Here is a 21,411-nt window from a genome sequence, read left to right on the forward strand (position 1 = left end):
AGGAGGAATCGGACTCTGTTAGATATGGTCCGATCCATGATGCGTTTTGCTAGCTTGCCGATATCCTTCTAGGGATATGCACTCGAATCGGCCTGTTATCTGTTAAATAGGGTTTCAAGTATGTCTGTAATTAAGACTCCATATAAGATATGGATGGAACGTAAGCCAGCACTTTCATACCTTAGGGTCTGGGGGTGCCCGGCCTATGTCAAACGATTAGTCACAGACAAACTTGGACCTAGATCTGACAAATGCTCATTCATAGGGTACCCCAAAGAGACAAAAGGATATTTTTTCTACCATGCTGATGAACAAAAGGTGTTCGTCAGCCTTAAGGCAATCTTTTTAGAAAAGGAGTTCCTTGGTGAAGGAACTGTTGCCTCTAAGGTTGAACTTGATGAAGTTCAACAGGTAGAAGGACCGACATCAATAGCTGAACCTGAGTCGGATATGATTAGATCACATCCGGAGCCCAATATACCTGCACCATTAAGGTGATCCGGTAGAGTACCGCATCAGCCGGATAGATACTACGGTTTCTTGGTCCAGGACGGTGATCCCATCAAACTTGATGAGAATGATGAAGATCCGATCACCTATATGGATGCTATGCAGAGACCTGATTCTGAGAAATGGCTTGAAGCCATGAAATCCAAAATGGAGTCCATGAAGGTCAACGATGTATGGACATTGGTTGACCCACCTGAAGGGGTTAAACCCATTGGGTGTAAATGGGTCTTCAAAAGGAAGAGAGGCGCAGACGGAAAGGTGGAGACCTATAAAGCCCGTCTGGTTGCCAAGGGGTATCGTCAACGTTATGGTATTGACTATGACGAGATATTTTCCCTTGTGGCAATGCTCAAATCTATTCGGATAATGCTTGCAATAGCTGCCCATCTGGATTATGAGATCTGGCAGATGGATGTAAAGACAGCTTTCCTGAATGGAGAGCTGACTGAAGAGGTGTATATGATACAACCTGAAGGGTTTACATCCACAGATGAGTCCAAGGTGTGCAAGCTTCAGAGATCCATTTATGGATTGAAGCAAGCTTCTCGGAGTTGGAACATGCGTTTTGATAAGGTGATCAAAACGTATGGCTTCATTGAGAATGGAGAAGAGCCCTGCATCTATAAATGGGCAAATGGTCCAGTTGTGGTATTCCTTGTCATGTACGTGGATGACATTCTCTTAATCGGGAATGACATCCCCGCACTACAGGGAATCAAAGTTTGGTTGTCATCACAGTTCTCCATGAAGGACTTGGGTGAAGCATCCTACATCCTAGGGATGAAGATCTATAGGGATAGATCTAAAAGGATGCTTGGGTTATCCCAGTCCATGTACATAGACACTGTGCTGAAGAGGTTCAGCATGGAGAATTCCAAGAAGGGCTATCTACCGATAGGCCATAGAATTTCTCTCTCTAAGAAGGATTGTCCGACAACTCCTGAAGAGAGAGAGCGTATGAGTAGAGTCCCATATGCTTCAGCCGTGGGATCTATCATGTATGCCATGACATGTACAAGACCAGATGTGGCATACTCACTAGGAGTAGTGAGTAGATACCAATCTGATCCTGGAGAAAATCACTGGAAAGTGGTTAAAGCCATCCTTAAGTATTTGAGAAATACTAAGGACCAATGGTTGGTTTATGGCGAGTCAGATCTGAAACTTGTGGGGTTCATAGACTCCAGCTTCCAATCTGACCATGATGACAGTAGGAGCGTGTCGGGTTATATCTTTACTCTGAATGGTGGAGCCATCTGCTGGAAGAGTTCCAAGCAGCATACTGTGACAGACTCTGTTTGTAAAGTGGAGTATATCGCAACATCAGATGCCGCGAAGGAAGCGGTGTGGCTGAGAAAATTCATCAACAAGCTCGGAGTAGCACCCTCCCTCGATGGTCCAGTCCTGCTCTACTGCGACAGCACTGGTGCCATAGCTCAGGTGAAGGAACCCAAAGCATATTAGCGGACGAAGCACATCTTGCGCTGCTTCCACCTGATCTGAGAGATAGTGGATCGAGGTGACGTCGACCTTCAGAAGATCGACGGAAAGGAGAACCTAGCCGACCCCTTCACTAAAGCTCTGGCAATAAAGGAGTTCGACAACCACAAGTCAAAGATGGGTATTAGATACTGTGCCGAGTGGCTTTAGGACAAGTGGGAGTTGTTGGGAAATGTGTCCCAAAAAGCCAATCGTCAAGCTGTTGACGGTTGAGCAATCAAGTATTGTAATTGATTTGTTAATAAATAAAATATATTTGGCATCTTCATCATAAGCTTTCATCTTCTAATGAACTCCGTTGTTATGATGAAGTCCTTAGGACTATTTAGATTCGATAAAGAGAAGATTTATCGATTAGTCCTTAAAACTGTTCACGACCAAATGATAAGCTGTTAATAAGGACGACAGCTTCTATCGAGCATAGGTCGCTGTAGGCCATATGGGTTGGTTGTCCTCTTAACCAAGGAGTGTGGAGACACTGGTATGGCATACAGGTGAGATGTAAGGGTACATCGTCATTGAACGTGACCAACTCCAGAGCATTCTGCTGTCGAGAATGTCTCTGATGGGATATAGGTATAAGTGTCCTTTAGACTTGAGATCACCTCAGTGACTTGCAAGCAACTCACTGTGCTTTGGTACTGGACTAACTGAATTTTTAATTCAGGGATGGAAGGCTTCTGGGCACAGTCAAGTACTTGCGAAGTCAGAGTGTGATCGAGATGGGATTGACCACTCCAAGAGTTAGAGAAGAATGAGTCGCTGTATTTCAATTTAGCAAAACCTTGGCCAGGGTAATCCATCAGATGGATTTGATATTTTGAAATACAATGTGGACAACCTGATCAGAGTTGACAGTTGAGCTCTAGGGTGTCCTATGATCATTTTGATCAAGGGGATGAATTATATGAAAACTATATCCGCATGGGTTCTAAGGATGTTGTTCTACACATTCGACCTATCCGATCGTCGGGTACCATTGCTAGATGATCACTTCGATTGGTATAGGAATTTGTTCCTATGCTACCAGCTTAGGTTCGGACCTATGAGGTCACACACATTAGAGTTCATGATCCGATCAGATGGTTGATCAACGATTGAGAATCGTTCTAGGGTTAGATGATCAATACGATTGATATTTAACCCAGTGCAAGTATTGCAGGAGGATCGATTAGCAATTCGATTGCTAATTGGCTTAATTTGATTAAGCCAATAGGCTGAGATTAAGTCTAATTAAATATGATTTAATTAGATTTAGTTTGGACTTGATTGGATCAAGTCCAATTGGTTTATTGGATAAGCCAAGTGCAAGGAAAAACTAGTCCTAGTTCAACTAAGACTTGGGTCAATCTAATTTCTAATTTGATTAGAAAATTAAATGAGATTTAACTCTAATTTAATCTGATTAAATTAGATTCTTAATTGGGTTAAGACCTATTTTAATTGGGTTGATCTAATTTTGATTTAATTTGGTTTGGAAAACCAAATTAAAACAAGTCATAAGACAGAATCCTAGTAAGACTAGGATTCCACCTTGCGCCACATAAACCTTCTCCACGCCCTCTCTCTTATTCAACGCCAATCTCCACTTATTTTGTGTGACAAAAGCCCTCTCCCAGATCTCTCTCACGTTCACAAAAGGTCTCCTCTCTTCTTTCTTACATGGAAGGTGGTTTGGATCAAATCTAAAAGGAATAATTTGGATTTCGAATTCTATGAGATAGAGTTTTAGAAATCCAAAACTCTTTCAATTTTGCACCGAATTTATCCAAATTTTTTTTGAAATTTTTGTGGCTTTTAGAGTCTACATTGTACACCCTTTGTTGGTAATCCATGCATGAAAATATGGAGGAGGTGCTCAAGAGTTGGGCGTCCCTTAACTTGCCATGTTTGGATAAGCCTTGACTAGGTGTTTGACCTAGACAAGGACTCTATCATATCTCTCTATATAAGATGAGTTTCTTAGTGAAATTTTAGGGAGAGATAGATATTTGAGAGACCTTTCTGACATCCAAAAATTAGAGAGAAATACCTTTGGGTCATGGAGATATAAAAGATGCAAGTTTGGGTGTCTAGAGAGAAAAACGTGAAGAAGAAGAGGGTCTTCTTCTAGGGTTTTTATTTTCATATCTTTCCTCCTTCCATCTTGAGTTTCCTGAGAGTGTCTCAGATCTGAAACTCCTCCTTCTACTTTTCATCTTTGGAAGAGTCCAAATCAAGAAGAAGGAGGCACCTGATCAACCATCAAAGAAGGATCAGCACAGTACTAGCATACTTTGCTGATTTCCTGAAGCAGGACTTCTGATCGAGATTCGTGGGCTCGTGTGGACGACTCCTAGAGGCCGGACACGTGTGCGGCTTGCAACATCATCCTCAAGCTCAGATCAGCAAGGTTAGAATATCTAACTTGCAAGGTAATAGATCTGATCTATTGTTTAATACATACATTAGATGTAGTATAGAAACATGTTGATATGATCAACATGTAGTTCATGCTATATTTATATATTTTAATTTTTGATTTAATATCATGTAATAATCATGTAATAGAATCTTAGATCTAGAGATTTTCTGATCTTAGAAAATAAATTTTGATTTATTTTAGTCTTCCGCTGTATGATCTTGAAAAAGTTTCAAGATCTAACCCTCTTTTTCAAGATCTAACCCTGAAACCCCAGATCTGGTTCCTACACCGAGAAGACCGATCAGATCAAAATTTCAAGTGAATTTTTTATAGAGATCGGATGCATGTGCGGCTATGAGAAACTAGCAAAGATCCTCTCCACCATATCTCTCAGTAGTGGAGATCATCGACCCATGATCAAGTATGAAGTTCTGAACTCAGATTAGAAGTAGATGTGACATACTGCTCACATGCATGCATACTGATTTTATCTTCAGTATTTCTTAGATTTTATATGTAATATAACATATCATAGATCCTAAAGTAGGTTGATTTAATGATTAGATCATATACATATTATATTAATTTGATTAATCTAGTTGTCTTATGCTGTAATTTTTTTGAAAAAGTTTCGAAATACATACATGAAATTGCCTATGCATCCCAACAGTGGTATCAGAGTCTAGGTTCATTATGACATGATTTATGTGTATATTAAATTTAAATTTTAATTTTTTTTAGATTTGATATGTGATATTTTGATCTAAATTTAATTAATGGTTAATCGCACAAACTGACATAAGGTTATCTTGCTGTAGGGTTTACCCCTTACAGTGAAATGGTTGTCTTAGTTTGTGCTGATTATTAATAAAATCTGATTTTATGTCATGCATGTGATATTTATGATCTGATTTAGATATGATCTAAAATTATAATCAGATCTGATATAATTTAGATTAGATCTAAATTTAAGCATATATGATATGTGATTAGATTAGATAATTCGATTAGCAAGTACTTGAATTTAGTTGATCACCAGGCCGTCTGGTCATAGGAGCAAGAAGGATTTAAAGGCCCTCTCTTTCCATTTGATAGGTTGCTCTTATGACATATAGGGGTGCCATGTGATTAGATCCCATGAAGAAGAACACAAAAGAAAGAACTTATTTTTCTACAAAATCCTAGATCTTGAAACCCTAGGTTTGTTGTATGTGATATAAAGTTGTGTGAAAAATAAGACATCTAATCTATGTGATTAAAATTATTTTAATCATGAAAAAATAAAATTTTGAATCATAAAAAGTTTTAAATATGATCTAAAAGTGTTATGATTGATTTTATTTTAGTGTTATGCAAGAATTTTCAGATCTGAAACTCTTTGAATCGTGTTCGCACAATTACTGAGCCGATCGAATTTTGAACTGAGTTGACCTAGTCTCTATGTGTAGCTGACTCAATGTTGATTGAGTCGATCTAGTTTTAGAATAAAAAATCTTTACATAATATTTATTGTAAATTATTTACAAAATAAAAGGTTGAAATTATTTCAAACCATAACCTAAACTCATGTTGATGCTGAACTTAATTGAGAATTAAGTGTAGAATCAATTAGATCTAGAATTATGAATTAAAGATCAAATGTCATTTGCATAAAACATGAAGGCCTGGGTTAGCTCAAATCAGGTCTTTTTAATTGGGTTAGGCCTAAGGTTAGAATCAAAGAGTTAATGGACTAATTAGAGAAATTGATTAAATCTAACCAAATATTGAATTAAATTAAATTAAGGTTTCTCTAGAACCAATACAATAGTTGTAGATGGTCAAGTCCATGTATTTGATTAGACCAAATAGACCTTGATTATGGCTCAATGGTTGAATCTAAATCATTAGGTTGGTTAAATTAAAATTAATTAACCAATTGGTGTCTAAGAAAAGTTTGGCATTCTGACCAGTGGTTTTTAATTGAGAGCGACTTATCTAGCCATTTCGATGGTGTCTAAGGCAAGTTTAGCATACCCTCCTACCAATCTCACTTACCTAGCTAATTTGGTGAATTATGTCTTGATTAGATCGTTAAGTGATTCGAGTTGATCCATGTCATTAAGATTGATCAGTGTAACTGATCTAGGTGCCATTTCAACCAGTATGATCCTGATCCAATTCAGTGACTTAGTGAAGTCAGTGGGAGGATTATGGTTTACTGGTGATCTCTTCTCATCTCTTTTTGAAACTAATTATCAAATTCTCTAAATTATTAGGTCCATAAAAATGAGCTAGTTATGGGGATAACTAGATCATAGCCTCCCATTAAGGTGAATGATAATAGGTCCATTATTTCTGATTGATATTGCAGGTGCTATCTATCTGGTGTTCTCTCTGAATGATAGAATTATCATTCATCATATGATGACTCTGTTATACTATCTGATGATGGTTGGATTGATTGAGCTATCTTCGAGTTTGATCATTCATTAGTTAGAAATACTGAGTAGATTCATGTTAATGGTTTGACCTAACCAGAACTTTTAGTGGAGGTCCATCCTCCATAGATGTATATGGAATCAGAGATAAAATTAATTATTAAAAATTATTCAGAAAAATAATTAATTGAGAACCTATCCATAGATGTATATGGGTTGATCGAGCCATTCTCGAGCTTGCATGTAGTCTGTGTGAATTTTAGTACCCACTAAAAAATTAAGATAATTTCTCGGATTGGAGATAGAGGCTACCAATTTGACTAAAATAGTGGGAGAACCTTTAAACTAAAGTCCAAATCTTTAGGCTCAATCAATTCATAAACATAGAGATCTTATATTTTTCTTTCCGTTATGGCTAGATGTATGTTGCTTCATTCACTGTTTGACAGTGACTGATTTATAGGACCCAACTTTGATAATTGATATCGAAAGTTGCGAATAGTTTTAGAGCATGAATAGATCCTACGTATAATTATGGATCGAGCACCTGAAGTTTCTACATCCAACCCATGTGATGCAATCAAAGACACTTATCAGAAATGGCCAGATGATTATATCACTGTGTGGTGTTATTAAGAGCAGCACAGAACATAAATTTAGTCATAAATTCATTGATGCTCAGTGGGAGAAAATTCTTCAAATATTGAAGGAGTTCTTTCATACCTTTGAAGATGTGTCTTCAATATGGCAATAATTCTTTAAGAAAGAAAAAAGAAAAAAAGGTGCAAAAAAATCATGCTTGGGCTAATGAGTCCGAACTGACAAAAGAGTCTAAGGTTAACCTAGTCTGGCAGAGTCTCTTAATCCGAACAGGCTAAGGAAGAGAAATCAGCAAAGGGTTACTGAACAAAGTACTCATATAATAACACCTTGTGATTTCTCAATCCATGATACTACTACCTGGGTATTGGATATTAGAAGTCTATGCAAATTGTTGCAATGACTTCAGAATAATAGAAAAGATTGGAAATAGCAAGAGCTTCCTGAACATTGGAGTTGGAAGTTATGTTCCAATCCTGATTTTAAGAATCGTCGAGCTTATTTTCAATTCTAATAATATCATTTTAGTAATTATCACTATTGTCCAATGATTTTTGTGATATCATTATGAATGATGTCAAAATCATGTGGACAACTAAAAAACGATATTTATGAATAGTCATAGCCTTTTAGTATATTGTACACAATCAAACAAACTTTCTAAAATAGATAATATCATAGATATCTACCTTTGGCAATTTAAGCTCGGTCATTAAATAAGAATAGGATCAATAGGAGATAATTTTTGAAGTTAATGATTATGAATCATTGTCAACCTGTTAATTCTATCTCCTTGATAAGATGACCAAGTCACCTTTTGCTAGAAAAGGTGAACAAGCCAATGATATTCTAAGTCTGATACATATTGATGTATTGGATCTACGAACATGTTTGTCATAAATTTGGATTATTTAAAATATTCAAATAATTTTATAATAAGATAGAGAAATAAACTGGGACAAGCATTGAAATTCTTTGATCAAACTAAAGAGGAGAATGCCCTTCCGGTGAGTTTTTGACAAATCTAGAAGAGAATAGGGATTCTATCTTATTAGAATCGACTTTGTTAGACATAATTCGATCCATGATGGAGTTTGTAAGTCTGTTAGTCTCCTTTTAAGGTTATGCTTTTAAGACTGCTTGTTATGTTCTGAACTGGATTTCGAATTAATCAGTCGCAAAGACTCCATATGAGATATAGACTAGGTATAAGCCGATATTCTCTTACCTTAAGCTTTAAGAGTGCTAGTTTTATGTCAAATATTTGCAGACTGATTAGCTTAGATCTCAGTCCTATATATATTATTCTATAGGGTTTCCAAAGAATCTAGGGGATATAACTTCTATCATGCTAAAAAACAAGAGTTGTTCGGCATTCCTTTCAAAAAAAAAAATACCTTGGTGAAGGTACTGATACCTTTAATATGAAACTTATGAAGTTCGACAGGTAGAAGAACCAACACAATCTAATGAACCCATAGAATCGGATTTGATCATATCAAATATGGAACCCATTGTAGAGGCACCATTAAGGAGATTCGATAGAGTACCGCATCCATCAGATAGATACTTCAGTATCTAGATTTCGAAACATGATCCTGTTGAACTCGATGAGAACAACAAAGATTTGATCACCTACATGGATGCCATGCGGAAGTTTGACTCTGATTAATGGCTTAGAGCCATAGGTCCGAAATGGAGTCCATGAAGGTCAATGGTGTATGGACACTCGTTGATCTACTTGAAAGGGTAAAACCTATAGAGTGTAACTGGATCTCCAATAGGATTAGAGTAGCAAAGACGAGAAGGTGGAGACCTACAAAGCTCATCTAGTTGCTTAAAAATATTGTCAATATTATGGTATTGACCATAACGAGATATTTTTTCTTGTAGCAATGATAAATATTTCGGAGTTGGAGTGTGCATTTTGATAAGTGATCAAAATATATGGCTTCGTTGAGAACGAAGAAGAACCTTGCAAATATAAATGGGTTAATAGTTCTATGAGTGTATTTCTTGTTTTGTATATGAATAAATTTTTTTAATCGAAAATGACATTCTTTACATTACAGGAAATGAAGGTTTCGCTGTTATAATAGTTCTCCATAAAGGACTTGAAAAATCATCTCTCATCCTAAGGATGAAGATCTATAGAGATAGATCTAAGAGGCTGCTTAAGTTTTCTCAGTCCAACATGCATAGGGTGTTTATGAATAGAATTTGTTCTATCATTACACCATGTCTGAGATCGGATATAGTATACTCACTAAGGAAGTAAGCGGATACTTGCAAGATCTGGGTGAGAATCACTGAAAGGTCATCCTTAGATATTTGAAAAATACTAAGGATCGGTGACTCGATTATGGAGAATCTAACTTAAAACTTATGGAGTATGACTCCAGTTTTCAGTAAAACATAATAATAGCAAGAATGTATCGGAATACATCTTTACCTTAAATAATGGAGCAATCTGTTGGAAAGATTCTGAGCAGAAAAATATAGCCAAACTCAAATTGCGAGGCAAAATGCATTGCAGCATTCAATACTTGCAAAGAAGCTATATGATTGTACAAGTTCACTGGCAAGCTAGGAGTGGCACCCTCCGATGATGATCCTACTGTATTATACAGCACCGGAGCCATAGCTCATGTCAAGGAGCCAAAGTCCCATTAGCTTACTAGGTATTTTGCATCGCTACCACCTTATTCAAAAAATCTATTAAAGTGATATCAATCTTTAGAAGATCAACGAAAAAGAGAACTTGACCAACCCATTTACTAAAGCCTCGGTATTTAAGAGTTCTAAGATGATAAATCGAAGATGGGTATATGATACTATACTGATTGTCTTTAGTCCAAGTGGGAGTTGTTGGAAATTATATTCTAAAGTCAATCGTTTGACGATTATACTAATTATAAATGTATATGAATTGATAAATAATAAAAATTATAAGGTATTTTTTATCACAAGGTTACATCTTTTAATGAATTTCTATATTATGATGAAGTCCTTAGGATTACTTTGATCGATAAAGGAGGATTTATCGTATAGTTCTTAAATTGATTCACGACCAAATGATACACTATTACTAGGACGATAGCGATATCAAGTGTAGGTCATTGTGTACCATATACATTGGTTGTCCTTGTAATCAAATGATGTGGAGAAACTGGTATGGCATGCAGGTAAGATGTAAGAGTACATCATCACTGAACGTGACCAACTATGGAGAACTTTATTGTCAAGAGTAGCTCGCGAAGGGTATGGGTATAAGTGTCCCTCCGACCTGAGATCACCACAGTGACTTACAAGCAACTCACTGTACTTTGATGCTGGACTAACTGAGTTTCTAATTCAGTGACAAAAGATTTTTTGGTATAATCAAGTACTTATCAAGTCGGTACGTGAGTCAAGATAGGATTGACCCCTCCGAATTAGTAGGAGATATGCATCAGTGTATTTCAATTTAGCAAAATCTGGGCCCAAATAATCCATGTGATGGATTTAAAAAAGATTGAAATACAATGTGAATGACTTATCTAGGATTAATAGTTAAATTCTAGGTCATCCTCGAGCATTAAGGTCAAAGGGATAAATTATATGGTAACCATATGACAATAGGTTCATGAATGTTGCTTCGCCATCATTCGATCTATCCAGACGTCGGGTCATCATTGCTAGATGATTACATCGATTGGTTCAAAAAGTTATTTCTGTGCTACCGACTTAGGTTCGAACCTATGGATCATACTCAAAAGAAGTTTCTAAATGATCATGTGGCTGATCAACGATCGAGAATCGTTCAAGGGCTTAATCGTCAATTCGATTGATGATTAATCTTATGCAAAAATTATAATAAATTAATTCACCAAGTATTAGTGAATTAATAAAAAATTAATTAATAATTAAATTACTGATTAGCTTAATTTGATTGAATAAAGATAATTAAATAAAATCTAATTGAATTGGATTCAATTAGGTTTGACCCGATTAGGTTATGAAATGATCTAATCGCTAAGGAAAAATTATCTCTGATTTGATTAGAATTTTGGTTCAATAAATTTCTAATCTGATTAAGATTTGATTAAGAATTTATGAACTTAATTAGATTGGGTTGCATATATTTGAGTCAAATCAGATGTGATTTGGTTTGGATTCAAATAAGGAAATTTAGAGTCTTTATTGGAATAGGACTCTTCTTCCTACGCCAATCTAGTTTGCATGTCATATATCTCCACACATAAAATTATTTTGTGTGAAATTTTTTCACACCAAAGAGTTATTTTTCTTATCTATCTCACATCCAAATCTAATTTGATTTTAATAAAAGAAAGATTTTAAAATTAAATTTTAAAATATTTTTTATCAGGAGAATCTGTTTTCATCCAGATCAACCTCTCCATGCCAATAAATTTCTTTCTCCTTATATGTGCAACATTTTGAAGAAATATTTCATGGAAGATTAGTTGGAAATTGATTTACCATAAAAAAATATGAAAAGGAGTGTCTCATATTTTTTTGGCATGTTTTGGGATGTGAAATTGTGAAGGGAAGCAGAATCCTATAAGAGTCTAGGATCACTAGGACTCTTCACCCCACCTCCTTACATACCTATAAAAGGGGCTTTTATAGTTTCTTTTATGTGTGTAAGATACCAGAAGAGAGTTCTTCATGTAGTGAAAGTTTGGGCATAGTTCATGATATGAAAAATAAAGAAGAGGATCCTCTCTCTTGGGGTGTGCATAAAAATTTGAATTTCAGATTTTTGATCATTTGGGTTTGGAAAGAGAGAATAAATTAGAAGAAAATTATTTTCTTCTCCATCTTTCTTTCACCTCTTCATCTTCTCTAGAAGTTCATCTTCAATCTCTAGAAAGATTCCAAAGATTTGATGAAAGGATTCAGATCGGCTAAGAAGAAGATCTTCACGTGAGCTAGCACTTCCGAGAAAATCGATCAGATCAGAGTTTTGAGAGAATTTTTCGTAGAGGCCAGATGCATATACGGCTGTGAGCAACCAACAAAGATCCTCTCCATCATGTCTCTTAGTAGCGGAGATCATCGACCCATAATCAAGTATAAAATTCTGAACTTAAATTAGAAGTAGATGTGATCTACTGCTTACATGCATGCATGCTGATTTTATCTTCATTGTTTCTTAGATTTTATATGTAACATAACATGTCATAGATCCTAGAGTAGGTTGATTTGATGATTAGACCATATGCATGTTATATTAATTTGATTAATCTAATTATCTTTCCCTATAATTTTTTTGAAAAAATTTCGAAATACATGTATGAAATCGTCTATACATCCCAAAAGCCAAAAATCATAATTCAAATCCAATTAGATGTGGAGAAATTGGCAAGAGTCCAAGGATGGTGCAAAGAGATAAAAATAGAGTCTTAGTTGATAAGAACTCTTCATTTCCAATTCTGATTCTAATCCAAATCAAATTTGGATTGAATCCATTGATGAAAATGAACCTAACCCAATTAGAACTTCAGATATCTTAACAAATTTCTAATCCAATTAAAAATTAGCCGAGTCAAAACCCTGATCGAATCAGGATTAAATTTTTTTTGTAATCGGACTCGATCATATCAAACACAATCAGAGTCGAACTGAATTCAATTCAATTAAACTTGATCCAAAGCTCTTTACTTAATCAAATTGAGTCAATTAGTAATCTAATTACTAATTAATTCTTCAAAAATAGTAGAGTCCCAGTCCCAGTGGGATTCTTCCACAGAGTCCTAGTCTGAGTAGGGCTCTTCAACAGAGTCACAATCCAATTGGACTCTTTAGCCATCTGATCTGATCAAATTTTCTAATGCATATGATCCTATAGGTTCAAACCTAAGCTGGTAGTATAGGAACAACTTTTTATACCAATCAATATAACTACTAGCAATGGTGACCCGACGATCGGATAGGTTGAAGTATTGCAAAGCAACCTTCTAGAATCTACTGGCGTATGGTTACCATATAATTCATTCTTTTGATCCAAATGCTCAAGATGACTTAGGATTTAATTGCCAACCCTAATTTAGTCGACCATATTGTATTTCAACCTTTCAAATTTATCTCATAGATTATCCTAGCCAAGATTTTGCTAAATTGAAATACACTGATGCATATCTCCTACTAATTCAGAGGGGTCAATTCCATCTTGACTCACACACCGACTTATTAAGTACTTGATTGCACCCAATATCCTTCCATCACTGAACTAAAAACTCAGATGGTTCGGTACTAAAATACAGTGAGTTGCTTACAAGTCATCGTAGTGATCTCGGATCTGAGGGACACTTATACCCATATCCTTCTCGAGCTACTCTTGACAGCAGAGTGCCCAGCACATAATCACGTTCGATGTGAATGTACTCCTACATTCCATCTGCATATTATAACATATCTCCACACTCCTTAGTTAAGAGAAAAACCAACTCATATGGCATGCAACGATCTACACTTGATATCGCTATCGTCCTTGTAATAGCATATCGTTTGGTTGCGAATATTTTTAAAGACTTAAAGATAAATTCTCTTTTGTCGATTAATTATAGTCCTAAGGACTCCATTATAACATAAAAATTCAAAGATGGTCAATTTGTAATGAAAAAGTCAAATAATTTTTATTAATAAAAATTTATATATAATTTACAAAATATGCTCCTCCCACTTGGACTAAAGCCAATCGATATAATATCGTATACCCATCTTCGATTTGTGATCATCAAACTCTTTGATCTCGAGAGCTTTAGTAAATGGGTCGGCTAGGTTCTTCTTTCTATTGATTTTCTGAAGATCGACGTCATCTCGATTCACGATCTCATGGATCAGGTGGTAGCGACGCAAAATATGCTTGATGCGCTGATGGGACTTCAGCTCCTTAGCTTGAGCAATGGCTCCAGTGTTGTCGCAGTATAACAAGACAAGGCCATCAACGGAGGGTGCTACTCCAAGCTCACCGATGAACTTCCACAACCATACAGCTTTCTTCGCAGCATCGGATACCGCAATATACTCTGCTTCACAAATAGAGTTAGCCACAGTGTGCTACTTGAAACTCTTCTAGCAGATTGCTCCACTATTCAGGATAAAAACATAATCCGACATACTCTTGCTATTGTCATGGTTTGACTGAAAGCTGGAGTCGGTAAATCCCACTAGTTTCAAATCAATTTCACCATATACAAGCCACTGGTCCTTAGTATTTCTGAAACACTTGAGGATGGTCTTTATGACCTTCCAATGGTTCTCTTCTGGATCAGACTAGTATCTACTCGCTACCCCTAGTGAGTATGCCACATCTGGTCTTATACATATCATAGTGTATATTATAAAACCCACTGCTGAAATATATGGAATGCTACTCATACATTCTCTCTCTTGAGGAGTTGTCAGACAATTCTTTTTTGAGAGAAAAATTTTTTGGCCTATCGAAAGATAGCATTTCTTAGAATTCTCCATGCTGAACCACTTCAGCATAGTGTCAATATACGTGGACTGAGACAATCCAAGCAATCTTTTTGATCTATCTTTATAGATCTTCATCCCAAGGATGTAGGATGCTTCTCTCAAGTCCTTCATAGAGAAATGAGATGATAACCAGACTTTTATTCTTTGTAATGCAGGGATGTCATTTTCAATTAAGAGAATATCATCCACATACAGAATGAAGAATACAACTACAAAATCATTTATCCATTTGTAAATGCAGGGCTCTTCTCTATTCCAAACGAAGCCATACGTTTTGATAACTTTATTGAAATGCATGTTCCAACTCCTGAATGTTTGCTTCAATCCATAAATGAATCTCTGAAGCTTGCACACCTTTGACTCATCTATGGATGTAAAACCCTCAGGTTGTATTATATACACCTCTTCTTGCAGCTCTCCATTTAGAAAAACTATTTTCATATCCATTGTCAAATTTCATAGTCCATGTATGCCGCTATCACAAGCATAATCCGAATAGATTTGAGCATTATCATAGAAGAAAATATCTCGTCATCGTCAATAACATAATACTGACGATAATTTTTGGCAACCAAATGGACTTTATAGGTCTCTACTTTTTCGTCTGTGCCCCACTTCCTTTTGAAGACCCACTTACATCCTATGGGTTTAATTCTTTCAGGTGGATCAACTAATATCCATACATCATTAACCTTCATGGACTCCATTTTGGATTTCATAGCTTCAAGCCATTTATCAGAGTCGGACCTCTGCATAGCATCCATATAGGTGATCGGATCCTCATTGTTCTCATCGAGTTCAACAGAATCTCCATCCCGGATTCAGAAACCATAGTATCTGTCCGATTAACACGATACTCTATCGGATCTTCTTAATGGTGTCTTTTCAATTGGTTCTGGATTTGATCTCATCAAATCCAGTACTATGGGTTCACTAGATCGTATCGGTTCTACCTGTTGAACCTTCTCAAGTTCAATCTTAGAGGCATTAATCCCTTCTCTGAGGAATTTCTTTTCTAAAAAGACTGTCCTAAGGCTGACAAACACATTTTGTTCATCAGCAAGGTACAAGAAATACCCTTTGATTTCTTTGGGATACCCAATAAAATCACATCTATCAGACCTAGCTCCTAGTTTGTCCGTTTTCAAATATTTGATATAAACCAGACATCCCCAAACCCTAAGATGAGTGAGCACTAGCTTACTTCCAGTCTATATCTCATACGGTGCTTTACTTATAGATTTACTAAAAATTCTATTAAGCACATAACAAGCCGACTCGAGTACATATCCCCAAAAGGATATTGGTAGAGTAGAAAATCCCATCATAGATCGAACCATATCCAATAAGATTCGATTTGGACATGGTTGATTCCTCTTTTCTGATACACCATTATGCTGTGGTGTTCCAGAAGGCATCCATTGAGAGAGAATTCTATTCTCCTCAAGGTATGTCAGAAATTCACTAGAAAGATATTCACCTCCTCGATCTGATCAAAAAGTTTTAATACTCTTTCTAATTTATTTTTCTACTTCATTATGGAAATGTTTGAACATTTCAAATGATTTAGACTTATGTTTCATCAAGTAGATGTATCCATACCTTGATAGATCGTCTATGAACGTAATAAAATAGTGATACCCTCCTCTAGCACTTGTGTTCATAAGTCCACATACATCAGTATGTACTAGACCCAGAACATCACTGGCTCATTCACTTTTTTCAGTAAAAGGTGACTTGGTCATCTTTTCAAGTAAACAAGACTCACAGATAGGTAACGATTCATAATCGTCTTTATCAAGAATCCCATCTTGAGCTAATCTGTTCATCCTGTTCTTATTGATATGATCTAGCCTATAATGTCAAAGGTAGGCATCCGTGACATCGACAATCCTAGGGTGCTTATTTGACATGTACATTACATTAGGCCTAAATACAACATAGATTCTATTGTTCAACTGACTTGATCATCTTTTCAAGTAAATAAGACTCACAGATAGGTAACGATTCATAATAGTCTTTATCAAGAATCCCTTCTTAAGCTAACCTCTTCATCTTATTCTTGTTGATATGACCTAGCCTATAATGCCAAAGGTAGGCATCCGTGACATCGACAATCCTAGGGTGCTTATTTGACATGTATATTACATTAGGCCTAGATACAACATAGATTCCATTGTTCAACTGTCCACGCAAAATTGTAACACCATTCAAAATGATATCACAAATTTTTTTTATTTATATATCATAATTTGAATTGACCAAGAGGCCTACAAAAATAATATTTAAAAGAAAACTAGGATAGTAATGACATTCATTTAGAACAATAGAATGAGATTCGAATATAAGCTTGATGATTCCTAAAGCTAGAACTAGAACTGATCTTCCATCTTCAATGTTCAGGAATCTCTTGCCATCTCCAAACTTGGCACTGACCTGAAGAATCTGCAATGAATTACAAATATTAATGGGGCTTCCAGTATCCAATACCTAGATCATTGTATCAAAAAGAGAGAAGTTACAAGGTGTTATCACAAAAATATCTTGTCCAGCAATCAATTGCTTCTTCTTCTTTTGCTTGTTCAGATCAAGAGAAGCTTTATACTGAGGATAATTCTTCTTTCAGTGATCCTGTTTCTTACAAAAGAAGTACTCTGCCTGACTCTGATCAATCTTGAACTTAGACTTCTGGATCTGACTCCCAGCACTTTGCACCTTTTTAGTCTTTTTTTTTCTTTCTTAAAGGAACGATGCCCACCTGAAGAAGATCCTCCCACTAAATTCACCATCTCCTTGTGGAGCTGGTGATCCTTCTTAAAAGTCTATAGCAACCCCAACAGACTGTGGTAGTTGATTATAGACTTCGTCATTCTAAAATGACTGAGAAACAGTAGGTAGGATTTGGGTAGGGAGTTCAGGATCGCATCCATCCCCAACTGTTCATGCAAAGGAAAGTTGAGTTTGCTCAGTTTCTCGATATGCTCAAACATGTACAATACATGATCCATAAAAAATGACCCTCCCTCATTCGAGTGTTGAAAATGATGCAACTAGTCTGGTGCTGCTCAACATCGTTGGAAGTATCAAAGGACTCTCGCAACACTTGAAGCATTTCCTCTAACTGAGCCTCTTCAAATTTTTGGCTAAACTCATCATTCATGGAAGCCCACATGATGCAACGAACCGTGGTGCAGTCGTTGAGCCACTTCAAATAAGTATCTCGGACCACACCTCGGGCATTGGGAGCAGGCTCCTCAGGTGCTGGATCTGTAATCACATACAGGATCCGCTCGTGCTCCAGAACGATCTTTAACTTTCGATACTAGTTATCAAAATTGAATCCCATCAATTTCTAATTGTCCAAAAGTGATCGGTGTGACAAGTTTGAGACCATATCTACACACACAAGGAAAAACCAAAACTTAATAAGTATATGAATTTGTTAAGCCGAAAGACATGGACTTTAGTCTAAAGGTTCTTCTACTATTTTATACGAATCAGTAGCCTCTACCTCCAATTCGAAGAATTACTTTAATTTCTTAGTACGTACTAGAATCCACACAGACTACACACGAGCCCAACTTTGGCCAGCTCACCCATGTGCATCCATGGATAGGTTCTGTTGCCCAGATATGGAACCCAAAAGGGGGAGTGAATTGGGTCTCTTAAAATTTTTAGTGATTAGTGCTCACACGGAATGTGCTCAACTTGATGAGTGAGGTGAGTTAATTAACAATGACAAAAGATCAAACATAATTAATAAATGAATAAGTATAGAGCACAATAAGAAAGAGAAAATATGCAAGCACAGCAAACACTAAGGATTTATAGTGGTTCGATGCTAATCTTGCACCTACATCCACGCCCTAAGATCCAACTTGAGAATTCAATTCACTAAAAGAATTTTCAATTATAATACATCGGATTACACCGACTCTTGCTGTCCAAGCAAGAACGCTTGTTTCTCAAGTACAAGCCAATCCACAAATCCTCCGATTACAAGTTCGGATCAACCTATCTGAGTTTTAGAACTTCTCAAAACTCAAAGTATAACAGCAAATAAATAGAGTACAGAATTTTTAGTGCAAAAGAGCTCCTTAAATGAGCATAGTAAAATAATAAAAGCATAATACTTAAGGAGTAGAAGCTTTTGTTGGACACCTCCAAATGATTTGAACACTTGAATGCAGCTGGAGAGTGGTTGGTGAGCTGATTGAATACTTTTTTCTCTTTTTCTAGGGTTTTCTTTCTTTTTCTCAAATTTGAGCTTGAATATTTCAGATGTTCTTCTAATTTTCCATCTCTAGAAAACATTTATAGTCTTCATTAAGTCTTGAGAGTGTCTTAGAATTGGTTAAGAGCCGTTGGAGTGTGTTTAATGTGCATTAAATGCATCAAAAATAGACTAAAAACTAGCCATTATGCACGTCTGCGCCACAGTGGGTCGATCCAATTGGCCAGATAGAGAACCATGCTCTCTATCTTGGTCTCAGGCTCTCGAGGGTCGACCCATAGGTCGCCCCACTGCGTGCTAAAAGCCAAGACAGGTGCGTGCCGGCTCCCTTTTGCAAGAGAATGACCTAATGGGTCGCTCCATTCTATTCCAACCTAATTTTTCATACATTTAAGTACCAAAATACTATCAAACACTTTTAAATAAATTTGAATGAACTTGACACTCTCAGAAGGCTTCAAAATCATCTCTAACTTACAAAATCTTCAACTTTGGCACCCTTGAAGAACCTTTTCAAACTCAATATTTATGGACTACCTGAAACCATACAAAAGTATTCTCTAAAGATAAGAAACTCATTAGTAGTCTCCTCAAATGGTTTGTGATCATCAAAATCAATTTTTGAGGTAACAATCTCTTCCTTTTTGATGATGACAAAATATTTAAGTGTTCACAAAGAGAGATCAATAAAGCATAAAAAGTTGAGTTTTTAAAGTACTTGAAAGTTAAGAGAACATGCCAGAGGTTGAACACAAGTTATAGAGAATCATGAGTTTCACACTATCAGCAAGTTATGATATTTTAAACCATACTTTCCTATTTTTGCTGAAAATTACTTATGAAATATCAAAGTTTTGCCAAAAATTATTTTTAAAAACAAAATTCTTCCCCTTTCTTATATGAAAAGACAAAATAATCATTTTGCAAAAATACTTACTTTCTTTCTCTCCCCCTTTCTAGTTACATAACCAACTTGTAAAAACTTCCTCTTTCTCTCTTTCTTATTTCTCCTCCTTTTTGACATCATCAAAAATAGATTAAAGAGAGTTTATAAATAGTAAAATTTTTAATAAGTAAGAGAAGTAGGTTATGGGCTACGGTCCTACAACAGGTATCAGAGTAACTTTTAATTGAATAAAAATTCATTCACAAATATCTAAGAAGTCATAATCATAAGTTAACAACACAAAAGATGATAATGGATAACCTTATTTAAATATAACAAAATAAGAGGTTACAAAAGTCAAGTACATAATCAAGTCACAATAAATCTATACATTACCACATATTTTTTAACAAAATACAATAACCAAGTAGTATGAGACCTAAAGCAGCTAATACAAAATAGCATAATCATGATCAAAGAGACTAGACATCAGGCTCATGATCAAAAAGAATAAAATGAGGGAATGACTCCAAAGTAAAATCACGATCATGTCTGCCTCGACCTCGACTGGATGATCTGATCTTAGTAGAAGAGGTCGGAGGACGAAAGGCGATAAGCTGAACAAGGGTAGGCTCAGTGGATATAGAGGGTCTAGACTAGAGTTGAGTCCTAATGGCATCTAGCTGAGATAAGACACCTCTCACTGAAACACTGAGCCCCTCAAGATCAGATGAAATAAAATTCTTCGAGTTTCTAATATTAGTCTGGATCAACTCAAATGTCGATTTGAGCAGACCATGAAGTCTCTCTATCTCCTGAGCAAGATTAGCTAACTGAGATGAAGAACTGCTCGAGGTGCTCGCTCTTACTGGCAGTGAAGCCAAGACCAATCTGATCTCCCTCTCTATATCAAAAAGTCTGCCACTGAATCTGAGCATAGAGCTCTCCATACTCTCCAATCTGGAGCTCAGATCAGTCAACAACTGTACTAAAGAAGAGATATGAGGCACAACTGAAAAATCTGATGAGGCAGCAGAGAATGAGCTTGACTGAGGAGGTTGATACTGTTGCTGCTGCATCTGCTGAAAGATTTGCTACGAAACTGCTGGAACTACTGAAAGAGCTACTCCTGAAACTGCTGCTGCTGGAAGAAAAAAATATCTGCTATTCGCTCAGCTAGTAGTCCCATCTCGTCCTCCCCCAATCTAGATGATGATGGCACGGTATGGCTCGTAGATGGGGGTGCACTAACTAAAGGATCTGCCTCAGACTCTGACACAAAATGAATATCAGGGCTCGACCTGAGCTCACGTGGTGATGAAGGATCCTCCCCCTCAGCATGCTCCTCCTCTTCCTCCACATATACAAC

Source organism: Elaeis guineensis, chromosome 7 (genome assembly GCF_000442705.2).
Source record: "Elaeis guineensis isolate ETL-2024a chromosome 7, EG11, whole genome shotgun sequence".
Lineage (NCBI taxonomy): Eukaryota > Viridiplantae > Streptophyta > Magnoliopsida > Arecales > Arecaceae > Elaeis > Elaeis guineensis.